The following is a 9,976-nucleotide window of genomic DNA, read 5'->3' as shown; positions in this document are numbered from 1 at the left end:
CCCAGAAAGAGCCTCACTGTTCTGGACACGGGGACAGAGCTTGGCTAAAGGGGGCCGAAGCGCTGGGGGCCATATCTCAGTGCTTAGGGGTCAGAGCTCTGTACCCTGGCAGTGACCGGGGGGCTTCCTTGAAGGCGCAAAGCTCCTGATGCCCCCTTAGCGCACCACTGCCCCCAGCCCCTCAGGCTCATCACTGCACCTGTCTGTGTCCTCCTTGCAAAATGGGGAGCCTCTACCTCCCACCGCTGCCTGGGGGCACAACTACCTGCAGGCCTGCCCCTTCCCTACAGGACATTGCCTAGCCGCGTGGCGCCCTGACCCTGGGGGTGCCGCTCACAGCAAGCTGCAGAGTTCAGCCAAGGGCAGCCCGGGGCCGGGAGCATGTTCAGGTCATTCAGGAGCCAGCTCCATCCCTTCCAGGACACACCAGCCCCTCGGCCTCTTTCCCAAGGACCCCTGCGGTGGGCATGGCAGCTGAGCTCCTGGAGCTGGAGCCCCTGCCTGAGCCTCTGAGCAGCTCTGCCGGCCACGTGTGTGCTTCCGTGGCCTCCCTCCGTGGCCGCCACGCGACAGTGTTTGCGTGCGGGTCCCCTGCCCTGTGTTTGCCGTTGCACGCGGAGCGGCCTGCAGTCTCTTCTCAGAGGAGCAGCTGAGCTCTTGCTTCACGCGTCCAGCTGGAGGCGCATAAACAGCAGCTGCCCGCTCGGAGGCCGGCGGGCACTGCGCCTCTGCCCTAGGAACGCCTTCCTGTTTGGGACATTTGCAGGCAAGTGCCGGCCAGGCTCTGTCACAGGACACCCTTCCCTTTGGAAGGAGCCTGCTCCGCAAGCCCAGGGACACAGGGTGACGGCAGGTTGTTTACAACTCTAGTGGTTTCGTCACACCGACGCCCACAAATAGCCGGGCACAGGACAGACGTCCCCGGGGACCCCCGGGCGGGCGTGCCTTCTCCTGGAAGACGAAGGGCAACAGCACGGCGCTCGGCTGGCGGCTCATTCCCTGGGACGTGTTTTCTCTGCGGGCTAGGAAGGCAGCAGATGAGCTGTCCTCGGGGTCGGCAGCAGGCAGAGGAGGGGTCCTGTATTCCCCCAGGGAGACCATGGCCGAGGCTTTCCTGGTCACTTCCAGAGCTTACAAAACACCCCTGGGCCTCCAGAACACTGTGCCCGGTGTAGCCCTGAGAACCTCGTCCAGTGTGCCCGCGGCCCCCAGGAAAGCCGCGTGTGGGCTGGGGAGGGGCTGCAGCCCTTCTCCTGCACGACCGGGACCAGTGGGGGGACCAGATCTGACCGTCCCCTCAGGGTGCTCCTTCGGGATCCTTGGAGGCTCCAGGAATGCTGAGCCTCTGTCCCCTGAGGTCCCCTGTGGGGCACTGCCCATCAGAGGCTTTGCCTGCCTTCCCGGTGACCCCGCTAGCCACCGCCCCCAGAGCTCCAGGGGTCCGGCGATGGGGTGCGCGTCCCTCTCCAGCACGGCGCACTGCACGTGGGCAAGGCCAGCAGGGGTGTCCAGCTCCGGGTGCTGTGACCGTGACGGAGGCTCTGGGCATGTGGGGCCAGGTGGGAACCACGCTCTAGGGCCCTGGGGCCCACTGGCCGCAGTGAGGCCGCAGGAGCTGAAAATGGAACCAGTCACGGTGGTGTCTCCTGTGGCGTACTCCGGGCCACGAGGAAGGTGGGGACCCTGTGGGGGGTGGGGGGCGAAGGCACTGAGGGCTCATGCAGGGAGTGATGGGTGACCAAGCACGTGGGGGCTGTGGGGCACAGTGGGGGTGCCGTGAGGGGCTGCTGGAACTGGGGGGGCAGGGCCGGGTGTTCATTATGTCAACTGGATTCCCTGGCGCCTCCTCCTATGCTCAGGGGGTTCTCTGTGAGGTGCCGGCCTGGGCCCCTGACCCCTGGGATGTTCGTAGTTCTTCAGTTTTCCTGGGACCAGCTACCTGTTCCGAATGCTGGTCCTTCGCCTCCCCCACAGAACCCCATGTCTTCCCCCATCTGAGTCACTTTGTGTACACAAATTTGCTCTATTTCGGTAAAATGTACCCTTGTAAAAAAAATAAATAAAGGCTGTAATGCCGTGTGCGCGAGGCGCCATGACGCTCAGGCAGGGTCATGGATCTCTCTGGGCCAAGGTGAGGCCTCAGGCTCTCAGCAAACCCGGAGCTCCAGCCCGTCATGTCTTTGCAATCACGAATGATGTTTTCTCATGCCTTCCTGCAAAACTCAACCATGTCTTGGTGTCTTGAACAAGTCTTATTATATTTAATCTCAGGTATTTTGTTCTTGTGCTCTTACAAGTGGGAAGTTTTCCACTTTCAAACTAGTTACTGCTAGTATTTGAGAAAGACCCCGATTTTATAAGCTTACCTTACAGCACACATTTTATTGACGTCTTATTTGTTCAGATTTTCTCCACTTATTGTCTTCAATTTTATTATTCTTGGTTAATCCATTGATTTCCTTGGCAAATATGAACTGAACACCTACCAAATGTCAGGCCTGGTTCAACATACATCATGAACCGAAAAGACAAAACCCCTGCCCTCGGGCGCCTGGGGCCTCAGTCGGTGAAGCAAGTGCCTTCAGCTCAGGTCGTGATCCCAGGGTCCTGGGATGGAGTCCCACATCGGGCTTCCTGCTCAGCCTGCTTCTCCCTCTCCCTCTGCCTCTCCTCCCCGCTTGCGCTCTCCCTCTCTCTCTGTCTCAAATAAATAAATAAAATCTTAAATAAAAATTTTTTTAAACAACTGTCATTCGTCCTTCCTGTCTGATTGCATTGCCTCCCCGTCAGGAGTGGCGCTGGTGGCGGGCAGGCTTGTCCCTGACATAAGGAGATGCGCTGGCATGTCACAGTTACGCGTGACATTTACTGTGGGTTTCCGACGAACACGCTTTACCAGGAAGGCTTCTTAGTTGCAAGGAGCCGAAACCAGCCCTGGCTGATGCAGGTGGGAAAGGAAAATGTAGACGGAAAATTGGAGGGTGTGGGGAATTGCCGGAAAGGCCCACGTACCGGCCTTGAAAACAGGTGGGAGCTGAGGGCAGCCACACGGCCAGACGGCACCGGTGGTTCGGGAGGAAGCCCGGCGCAAAGCCCAGCAGGACGTGGAGACCCCCGTGTCACTGCCCCGGCCTGGTGGTGGCGGGCTAAAACCCTGCGTCTCTGTAGATGAAGGGCCGGAGATTGGGGCTCTGAGCCGGGCTCCCCGTGCTGAGCAGCCGACAGAAGTGAATAAAGGGCTTGGAAGCACTGGTCCTCCTCCTGCCCTATGAAGCCTGTTTTTGGTGAGTATTTTATGTCATGTATGCTTTAGTGAATTATTCTTGCTTCTAAAATGATGATTATTCATGCTTCTTGATCCAAGTATTCCTGAAGATGATCAAATATTTTTCTTCTTAAGCTTTTAGTAAGTAAGTCATTAGACCGTCCCTGCATCCCCAGGAGAGACCCTACTTGGTTGTGAGGCGGAAATCTTCTTTAAAATTTAATTTGCTATCATTCGATTCAGTATTTTTGCACCTGCGTTCCTCAGTGAAAATGGTCCAGTGTTTTTTCTTACTATGCTGTCACGATCTGACCTTAGTTTCAGGCTCCCATCAATGTTGTAGGATGAACTGGTAACATGCTTCTGTGTGACTGCCGCCTCGGAGCACAGGGACCACCCAGACTGCGAAGGTTCCACAGAACTCACGTGGATGTCGTCCGTGTCGGACACCTCTGGGGACAGTGGTCACCTTCACGCTGTCCACGTTGGACACCTCTGGGACAGTGGTCACCTGGACGCCGTCCACATCAGATCCTCTGGGGACAGTGGTCACCTGGACACCATCCACATCAGACACCTCTAGGGACAGTGGTCACCTGGACGCTGTCCACGTCGGACGCCTCTGGGGACAGTGGTCACCTGGACGCTGTCCACGTCGGACGCCTCTGGGGACAGTGGTCACCTGGACGCTGTCCACGTCAGACGTCTCTGAGGACTTTGGTCACCTGGACGCTGTCCATGTCGGACGCCTCTGGGGACAGTGGTCACCTGGACGCTGTCCACGTCGGATGTCTCTGAGGACACTGGTCACCTGGACGCTGTCCACGTTGGACGTCTCTGGGGACAGTGGTCACCTGGACGCTGTCCATGTCGGATGCCTCTGTGGACAGTAGTTACCTGGACACTGTCTGTGTCTGACGCCTCTGGAGACAGTGACTTTTAACTACATTCCTAGTTTTTCTGCCTCTCCAGAGTTTCTACTGCTGGGGCCCCCGTGGGCAGCCCCAGGACGGGCCGCTTCCACAGGAAGACTACCCAGCAGCCTCAGGACCAGCTCTTTCCTTCCCCTGCGACCGCCTAAGAAGAATCCCGATGAGGACCTGCTCCAGGAGGAGCGCGGCCGGCGTGGGTGACCGCACTGAGGGGAACCAGGTCAGGTGGACGGGCGGTGGGGGGGGGGGCCCGAGCAGGGCCTGTCAGATTCCCAGCGGCCCACCCCGTCCCGGCGGCAGCAGACGTCTGTGAACCAAACACTGACTTTCTCACCCTCCTGGGCATCGCGTTCCTTCCCTCTGACGTCCCAGACCCCCGGCCCCTTCTCCTGAGTTCACGATGACACGGGGACCTCCTTGTGCCCGAGGGTCTCTGGAACCTCCACGTGTGGGGGGGTTCCCTGCACGCACCCCATTACATTCGACTTCCTCCCGTGAATCTGGCTCATGTCCGTGTGACTCTTAGTCCAGCCAGAAGCACCCGGAAAGGGACGGGGGTTCTTGCTCCTTGACCGATGGGGTAGTCGGCAAGATCTTTGAACCCGCTGCAGTCCGCTCACCCCGGACACGAGTGCAGCCGAGAGACGCCAGGATAGCTGGAAAGCACCGGCCGGCAGAAGGTCAGACTCCTCTCCACGTGAGCCTCCCAGAATCTCTGTCTGCGGCGTCGGATGGGGGGAGGGGAGTGCTAGTCCTCGTCTTCTCCGAAATTCAGATTCGCAGGAGGAAGTACCTGTGGAACTAGCTCCTCGGGCCTAGCGACCCTGGTTAGATTTGGTGAGTACTCTGGTTTCTCTGATCCGCTTCCTCCCAGAGCTGCTCTTTGTTTTCCTTTGTGTGTGTCCTTTATGTAGTTTGTCACGAGAAGGGATTCTCACGGGGCAGACCGTGGGCGCAGGCCCTCGCTGCCAGTGCTGGAGCCGGCCCCACAGACCGGTGAGTTCACGTTCCCGCCAGCCCGCCATCTGTTGGGACACTTTGTTGTGGGATCAAGGCTGTTGCTAAGGGACGTCATGGAAGCCAAAGCCACAGACGTGGTGGCCCAGCTGTTAGAGGGCTCGCCCTCTCAAGACGACGCCGGGTTAGGATAAGTTGGTCACAGAACGGATTATGTTGACAGTAGGTGACCTGCCAACCTCAAGAAAACTTCCATGCAGTGAGGTACGCTGTAAAACAGCACACGGTCCCCAACCCCGAGGCACATCTGTCCTTGGTCTTAGTGTGGCCCCAAGAGACCCCAGGCGTGAGTGAGGACGTGGCGTCTGGTCTCCCCGTTCTGGAGGGTGCACGTACCAGGTGCACCTGCATGGCCTGTGGAGTAGCCTCGGGACCGCAGCCTGCCTCCCCCGGCCGGGCCCACTCTCGGACTGTTTGCCATGAGAGCGTCAGCCCGTAGGAACGTAAGAACGTTTGTGGTCTCAACCTCCGCTGCTTGTTAGTGCTGGAGAGTCGCATTCCGGGAGCGCCTGCCCGGTGTCACAGACGAGCAGGTCTGCGGGTGGAGGTCACAGGGACCAGAGACACTGTTTTCACCACATGGCCCTTACCACCTGGGCCACGAAGCCTCTGCTTTCTTAGACCAATTTTGAGAATAAACTTTTGGATCGTGGGGGCTGCATCTTCTATGCCCAATCTGGACACCTCTTGGCGTCTTTGGCTAAGCCGTTAAAAGGCTTATCGGTTTGAGTTCCTGTTAATAGATCCTACTCAACAATGGCCAGATAACGGAGCCTTCAAATTGGCTACATTTGAAAGCAAAACTTCCTTTTTAGAGGGGTCTCAATGTGTCTCATTAGTGTAATGGCTGGTCCAAGGGACTCCCTTGCCAGGATGAAAGAACAGAAAGTAGACTTAAAAAATAAATCACATTCAATGTAAATTCCTCTTCTTAAAACTCAGCCTCATCTACCTGTTTTAACTTCCCTTTGAACACTCAAGTAACCTCTAGGTTCAACATGTCCAGGTTGCTCAGGTAAATGCTGAAAGCCAGGAAACAAATTTAATAGGAGGACGGGAGACTGTCGTTGGCCCTGCGGTCCAGGGTGTGTGCTCGGGCTCTGCTGGCCACTGTGTCCCGGAACCCCACCGCCAGAGAGCCCCCCAGACCGCAACCCAGCTTTTAACTTACAAAGCCCCTTTACTTCTGCTTTCAAAATATCCTACCAACCTTAGAGAGAAATTAGATTAACGACTAGTCACTCATTCTTCTTCACAGAGAAAACAGGAGCACGATTTCCCCTAGGCCCTCAGACGAATGATCTTCCAAAGGCCAGTTATTCAGAAGCTAACAGAAGCCAGGGTTCAATTGTGTACCCAGAAAGAAGGCTTTTGTTAAAATGCTTCATACAGACTTTTCAAAGATATAATCTGGGGCACTGGGCTGCCTCTGCCGGTAAAGCCTGTGGCTCTTGAGGGTGGGGTTGTGGGCTGAGACCCCACATTGGGTGTAGAGATTACTCAAATAAAATCTTAAAAACACACACACACATAAAGATATAAATCTTTTGATTCTCATTTTAGCTAAAAATCTGTCTGATAGAAAACAAAAATTAGGCTCTCTTCTCCTCCCCGTTCGACAGACAGCCGCATCTTCTGGTGCAGTGCCAGCGCGTCCCTGAGACACGATGGTGAAGGTCTGAGTGAACGGATTTGGCCGTATTGGGCACCTGGTCACCATGGCTGCTTTTAACTCTGGCAAAGTGGATATTGTCGCCATCAATGACCCCTTCATTGACCTCAACTACATGGTCTACATGTTCCAGTATGATTCCACCCATGGCAAATTCCACGGCACAGTCAAGGCTGAGAACGGGAAGCTTGTCATCAATGGAAAGTCCATCTCCATCTTCCAGGAGCGAGATCCCGCCAACATCAAATGGGGTGATGCTGGTGCTGAGTATGTTGTGGAGTCCACTGGGGTCTTCACCACCATGGAGAAGGCTGGGGCCCACTTGAAGGGCGGGACCAAGAAGGTCATCATCTCTGCTCCTTCTGCTGATGCCCCCATGTTCGTGATGGGTGTGAACCATGAGAAGTATGACAACTCCCTCAAGATTGTCAGCAATGCCTCCTGCACCACCAACTGCTTGGCTCCTCTGGCCAAGGTCATCCATGACAACTTCAGCATCGTGGAGGGACTCAGGACCACCGTCCATGCCATCACTGCCACCCAGAAGACCGTGGACGGCCCCTCTGGGAAGCTGTGGCACGACTGCCGAGGGGCTGCCCAGAACATCATCCCTGCTTCCACTGGCGCTGCCAAGGCTGTGGGCAAGGTCATCCCTGAGCTGAACGGGAAGCTCACTGCATGGCCTTCCGTGTCCCCACCCCCAACGTGTTCATCGTGGATCTGACCTGCCGCCTGGAGAAGGCTGCGAAATACGACGACATCAAGAAGGTGGTGAAGCAGGCGTCAGAGGGCCCCCTCAAGGGCATCCTGGGGTACACTGAGGGCCAGGTTGTCTCCTGCGACTTTAACAGTGACACCCACTCCTCCACCTTCGATGCCGGGGCTGGCATTGCTCTCAACGACCACTTTGTCAAACTCATTTCCTGGTATGACAATGAATTCGGCTACAGCAACCGGGTGGTGGACCTTATGGTCCACATGGCCTCCAAGGAGTAAGAGCTCCCTGGACTACCAGCCCCAGCGAGAGCAAGAGGAAGAGAGAGGCCCTCAGCTGCTGGGGAGTCCCTGCCCCAACTTATCCCCCAAAACACTGAGAATCTCCCGATCTCCACCGTTTCCATCCCAGACCCCCTGAAGAAGGGGAGGGGCTTGGGGAGCCCTACCTTGTCATGTACCATCAATAAACTATACTGTACCCAGCCAAAAAAGAAAACAAAAATTAGTTAAAAAGATGGGCCAGTCTCTGGATACTCAGGCCCTAATCCAGTTCTTTGGGAAGTAGACACAACCGTCTTTGTCTTCCAAATCTCTACAAAACCAGAAATGCGGCCCTGAGATCAAGTCCAAGCCCACAGGCCTTTCCCATCCCCACACCTCACCTGCTCCCCTCAGAATGTTGCGGGTTTTATAAAAGACCAGGATATTGGAACAAAATGGTCCTGTACTTAAGAAAAAGGAGGAAACATTCTAATTGGCAATTACTCTGAAACTCTAGAGAAAAAAGTGTTTTTACATCCTTTCTCTGTCCCTTAAAATTATAGATGTTTAAAATGTAAACACGGCTCAGAATCACCTGAGACTGAAGGGAAGGAAGGAGGAAGGGGCCTTTTTAAACAGCAATGTGCTGGGCGCCTGGGTGGCTCAGATGGTTCAGCATCTGCCTTCGGCTCAGGTCATGATCCTGGAGTCCTGGGATCGCGCATCGGGCTCCCTGCTCCTTGGGAGCCTGGTTCTCCCTCTGCCCCCCCCCCCCTCTCTGTCTCTCATGAATAAATAAATAAAATCTTAAAAAAAAAAAAACTGCAATCTGCTAAAAGGGGCCCAGACTCTAGCGCCTCCCTGAGCCGGCAGAGGAGAGCCCCCCCACCCCCCCCCCCGGAGGCAAAGGAGACGCTCCCTGCAAACTTCAGGGAGGCGTGTTCCTCCGGAGGAAGGAAAATAGAGAGAGGTATTTGAAAATTGGGCCTAAGGTGTCCTGTGCACAGGCCTGAGTGGGGTTTTTGCTATCTCGTCTGGGTGCGTCTGTGCGTGTCCTAAATGGGAGGCGGGCTCTCGGCCGCCAGCTGAGACTGCAGGAACCTGGGGGCCCGAGAGCTCCAGTTAGTTGGTCTGAAAGCAGGTCCAGGTGCAGAGGGGGCACTCCAAAACTCAGACAAAAACTAACGGGGCGGGGGTCAAGTTCATGTGATCTGGGAACTAGTCGCTCCTAAAGCAGATTTAGGGCTGTTGGTTCAATTAAAAGAGACGTGTCTTTAGAATTGTTGGTATTAAATAGACTTTTCTTCTGCTTGTGTTGACCAGAAGTCAAATAAATTCATGTTACCTCCTGCAAAATTTGTCAGGAAAAAAAGGTATGAGGAGTGGGAATGTATTTTTTGTTCAGGGAGAAGAAAGTGGTTTTATCCTAAGTGAGGCTGATTGTTTGGAGACAGACTTAGTGGTGAGGGAGCAGAAGGCAAGCTGAGGGCAAAGCACAGGGTGACACCCCACAACCCCTCCCCGCAACTCCCTGGTGGGATCTGTGTGGTGCTTCTCAGGCACTCCTGCCCGCCCGAAAGCTAAGGAAAGGAAAAACAAACGGTCAACGTAGAGATTACAGTCCTGCAAGACCTGAGTCTCCCTCAGTTTACAAAGGTTTTAGTGATTTACAAGAAAAAAGCATTCTTATCAATAACCTAACTTCCAGAAGGAAATGTAGATAAAACTAAATGAACTAAATGTCCTTGTAATCTCCAGCCCATTGAGAAGTACTTGAGGTGGGCAGAGTATAATGTCCCTCCTGGCTTAATGTTAATGCCTCGCTAGAGGGAAAAACAACCTTAACTTGACAATAGCAAGGTCTCCAGTATCTTGTAGGTGGTCTTTAGCCTATAAAAGTTCTTTTGAAAACCTCCTTTGTTCCTTACCCCCCAACTCCCAAGTATATAATCGGTCACCCCTCACAGCCCGGGGCAGCAGCTCTTTCTGCCCGAGGGTCCTGTCCCTGGGCTTTAATAAAACCACCATTTTGCACCAAAGACGTCTCAAGAATTCTTTCTTGGCCTTCGGCTCTGGACCTCACCCCACCAAACCTCACCCACATTCTAAAAC

At 54.9% G+C, this 9,976-nt stretch overlaps 1 pseudogene across 1 annotated transcript; it reads left to right on the top strand.

Annotated features, from left to right (window-relative positions):
• Positions 1-6,852: 6,852 nt before the first annotated feature.
• LOC113923702 lies at positions 6,853-8,244 on the top strand (annotated as a pseudogene). The gene has a single exon (XR_003520405.2). The product of XR_003520405.2 is annotated as a glyceraldehyde-3-phosphate dehydrogenase-like (transcript).
• The last annotated feature ends 1,732 nt before the right edge of the window (positions 8,245-9,976 follow it).

The sequence above is a fragment of the Zalophus californianus genome, chromosome 15 (assembly GCF_009762305.2).
Source record: "Zalophus californianus isolate mZalCal1 chromosome 15, mZalCal1.pri.v2, whole genome shotgun sequence".
NCBI lineage: Eukaryota > Metazoa > Chordata > Mammalia > Carnivora > Otariidae > Zalophus > Zalophus californianus.
This window is presented reverse-complemented; position numbering and strand designations above follow the sequence as displayed.